Source organism: Lupinus angustifolius, chromosome LG08 (assembly GCF_001865875.1).
Source record: "Lupinus angustifolius cultivar Tanjil chromosome LG08, LupAngTanjil_v1.0, whole genome shotgun sequence".
Lineage (NCBI taxonomy): Eukaryota > Viridiplantae > Streptophyta > Magnoliopsida > Fabales > Fabaceae > Lupinus > Lupinus angustifolius.
Window position 1 is genome coordinate 2,903,108 of NC_032016.1, and position 4,681 is coordinate 2,907,788.

Here is a 4,681-nt window from a genome sequence, read left to right on the forward strand (position 1 = left end):
CTAACATCTTTATTTATTGAGGAGTTGCTTCTTAAAAGTTAAAACCATGTTCACATGTAAATGAACTCACCCCACAAGGCATGGAGCAATTAAAAAATATGACCCACATGTCCAACTCTGACTCTAATTAATGGGACCCTCCCTTCACATGGGTCTGTTTCCTTTGCCCTTCCCCAAAGCCTACGCTCCTATTTAACTCCCAAAACCAATCTTGACCATGGACAAAGATCATCCATATTAAATGATGTTCTACTCCATGTTCCAAATTAATTAGAATGCTATTTTTTATTATTTTTTGTTTTTAAAATATATTTTTATTCACGTATCAATATATAATTAGTTTGAGATAGAAAATGAGGCACGGTTAAGAATAGATGATCTTCATCCCTTAACCATCTCAAAATCTCTTTTCTAATTTCAATTATACACTTCCACATTATACTCATACCATCTTATATTTAGCACTTTATATTAATTAACGAGTTTAATGTCTATGATACGTTAAAATACTTTACACAGTCATAATATATATTATCATTTATGTGTATTAATTGTATATATAAGCGGATAATCATTGATATATAAATTATGTTTAGTATGATAATATTGGGAAAAAACTTTTTCAATATATATATTAAATTCTCACCTAATAACATACAACATAATCTTATTTTTTTAAATATATCAGGTACAAGAAAGTTGTTATATACCTATGAACGAACATAAACATTCATATGTAAAAGTTCTTTTGTTATACTTACAAATTTTTATCTTTTATCAATGATTTTTGTCCACAAGTCAATGTCCAATTTCATGTGTTGATCTTCATTTTAATAATTGTATAAATAAATTAAAAATGGATATTATATTAAATTAAATAATATTTTACATATATCCTGGTGTTCCTTATCAATGTATACAAGTTCAAGTCCTTCAAGAAACAATTATTGGGAAGGGATTATTAGTAGTTTATGATTTGAGGGATAACTTAATAAAAAAATCAACAATATTTATATATGATAATGTATATCTAATATATAGTTGTTCTTACCCTAATGTGAGAGGATGAGTGAGAATTGTCCCAACCTTGTCCTCCAATTGTGGGACACTTTGCTTTAAAATTGCTGCAACTGCTACCGACACCTTAGCTTGTCTTTGTGCATAATCTACTCATACATATTAATAATATACACATCTCTTTTATCTTCATAATATATCTCTATAAAACAAACCATATTATTTGTAGCACCCTCACAATTTCATCACATATCATCTTCAACTCTTAACTTTTCACAAGGAATAGAAGAGACTCATCCACATAGAAGCATAAGCAATTAAGAACTTTCTTGTTGTCTATACAATTGGTTTTGGGATTGCACTAAGAGAAGATGGAAAGCAAAGTGGCATATGAGAATGATCTCAACCTTAAGGCAACAGAACTTAGATTAGGGTTGCCAGGGACAGAAGAAAATGATGAAAAAACAAAATCTGGTGTTAGAACCAACAAAAGGTCATTGCCTGAAACTTCTGAGGAGTGTGGTTCAAAGGGTTCTAATGCTCAACATATGAAAAGTGATGCAGCCCCTCCTTCTAAGTAAGTTTAGTTAACATATTTTATTATTGTTAAGCCTTAAAAGCATTTTTCTCATGTGGCTTATGATATTATACATGAAACTTGTTTGATGTTTGTTTCAATTGAATCTTAAAAAACATTAGGTAACTAATTCATTGAATATGTTTTTGACATAATAGGGCAAAGATAGTGGGGTGGCCACCAATCAGATCCTACAGGAAAAACAGCCTCCAAGAATCTGAAGCTGCTGGGATCTATGTGAAAGTAAGCATGGATGGAGCACCTTACCTTAGAAAGATAGATTTGAGGGTTTATGGAAGCTATCCACAACTCCTCAAGGCTCTAGAAAACATGTTCAAGTTAACCATAGGTGAGAGTTGAAACTTGAAAACAAAATGTTAATTTTTTTGCCACCCTTGTGATGAAACTATTTAATCAAATTTTTATATATGCTGAAAGTTAAATGACCTTGGTTTTGCTTTTTCAGGTGAATACTCTGAAAAAGAAGGTTATAAGGGATCTGATTTTGCACCTACATATGAAGACAAGGATGGTGACTTGATGCTAGTTGGAGATGTTCCATGGGAGTAAGTTCTATCTCTCTCTCTCTCTCTTTTGTTCTCACTGCTTTTGTTTATGTCTATTGTTTCACCATTAGCTATAAATAGATCTCAATCTAATAGAACTGTACTTTTTGTGCAGTATGTTTGTGACTTCATGCAAAAGGCTAAGAATCATGAAAGGATCAGAAGCTAGAGGTTTGGGTTGTGGTGTATGAGAATCATGCAAAAAGAAGAGAGGAGATAGTGTATGGGAGTGAAGGAAGAACATGGTCTCAGCTTGGGTTCTCGGGAACTATTTGGAGGTATACTCTAATGTCAGGGTCTTAATGGAGAAAGATACAGTGCAAGTTTCTTTGATCAAGTTTGGCAACATTTCTGGTTATTGCAGCATCTATATATGGTGTGATGCTATATGCTATGCAGTTATTTTCAATGATCCTTTCAAGTTTTCAGATGAGAAATCTCATGCAGAGATTTGTTTCAAATGAGCTATTATATTATGTGTGAAAGAGAGATTGAATTGAAGGAGGTGACATGTATTTCATATCATCCAAGTTTTTTGTTTTGTATTGATACAAGAAAACAGTCTCGTGTGCATATATTGTCTTTTATTGAATGGAAACAAAGTTATAACTATGTGTTCTCCTATTTCTAATTGAAGTCCTATTCATAATCCTAAATAAATACCTTTCTTTGTTAATTAAATTGAACACACAAAAAAGAAGATCATTAGATGGGTGTTTTGGAATCACCCCTCATATAATGAGTTGTCTTATGTCAAATTTTCCATCTTTTCTCAGTTATATCTTCATCAAGTGTTTAGAGTTTTAATCTTGTCCCATACAATCTACAATATCTAAATTAATTTCCAAAGCAAAGATAAAATGAAGTTGTGGCTTTTGGCTTGCTTTAATCTTATAATGGACTAATTAACTAGTTTCCTTTCATCCTACTTGTTTTTTTATATATATAAAGGAAAAACTAATTTTTGTTTTATCTAACTTCATGTCTGAGTGAGAAGAAGTCTAAGAGATATAAACTAGTTTCTTCTAATAATTTCAGTTTTTTTGCTCTTCGTACTTTATGGCCAATGAAATTATGAAGTCGTATGTTGAAGCTGGTCTTACTTCTTAGTAGAAATAAAACTTACTTTGATCAGGGAACACCCACCATACACATACCAAAAACAAGTTATTTAGAGGTTTAAGATAGAGTTATATTATATTTTATGTAACATGATTTAAAAAAGTTATCCTCTTAACAAATAAAATTGTCTTATCTTTTAACAACTTTATCATTTGTACATACATGCATCTAAAAAAATATTTCAAAGTATAAATAGACAAATTTGTCATTGTGTACACTGTTGGAGAATTTGTGATGCACAGAACAGAAAGAAAGAAAGAAAGAAAAAAGAGAGAAAGAGAAGGTGACTGAGATAGAGAAATTGAGAGGGTTGTGTATCAATGAATGTACATCTATTTCTCAAGTTTGTACAAACTAATATACTCATTTCTATAACAAAACTAACTAACTTCAACTACTTGCTATATTTAGAAACTACAAAACTAACTCAACTAACTCTTTTGATTACAATTGCTAACATCCCCTCTTAATCAAAAAGTTACTTCTTTTACAAGTAATGACAGCAAAAACAACTACACCATCTCATCACCAAAGCTACACACATTCAACATATCTCTAAACCTTTTAAATTTGTCAACCTTGAGTGCCTTTGTCAAAATATCAGCTTTTTGTAAATCAGTGGAGCAATGCACCATTTTAACCCTGCCTTTTCCAACTTGATCCCTTAGGAAGTGAAACCTTTTCTCAATGTGTTTGCTCCTTCCATGGCTGACTGGATTCTTTGCTAAATTTATAGCAGGTTGATTGTCCACCATTAGTTCGAAGTTCTCAAACTCTCCATACCTCAATTCTGTCATCAAGTGTATTAGTCATAGACCTTGACAAGTAGCATTGCAAGCTGCAATGTATTCTGCTTCACAAGTTGAGAGAGCAACCACATCTTGCTTCCTTGAATTCCATGACACATGTGCACCAAAGATGGTGAATACATACCCTGAGGTACTTCTCCTATCTTCTTTGTCTCCACACCAATCAGAGTCTGAAAAACCCACAAATCCTGACTCATTTTTCTGGTTCTGTTTTGGAAACAGAACACCATAATTTGGTGTTCCATTTAAGTACCTGAGAATCCTCTTTGCTGCTACCAAGTATGATTGAGTAGGACATGCCATGTACCTGCTTATCACTCCTACTCCATATGTTATTTCAGGCCTGCTATGGCAGATGAATCTAAGGCATCCAACCATTTGTCTATAGAGAGTTGCATCAACCAGTATTTCATGTTCTGCTTCACTTGGTTTCTGATTGCCTTCTGTTGGTACTGATACAGATTTGCATTTCAGCATATTGAATCTTTCTAGTACATCAACAATGTACTTTCTCTGATGCATTATGATTCCTCTTGATGTCTTGAGGAATTCTATGCCAAGAAAGTAAGCTAGCTCTCCTAGATCTGTCA

The 4,681-nt window shown here is 32.5% G+C and overlaps 1 pseudogene; it reads left to right on the forward strand.

Moving 5' to 3' along the window:
• Positions 1,198 to 2,709, forward strand: LOC109354258 (annotated as a pseudogene).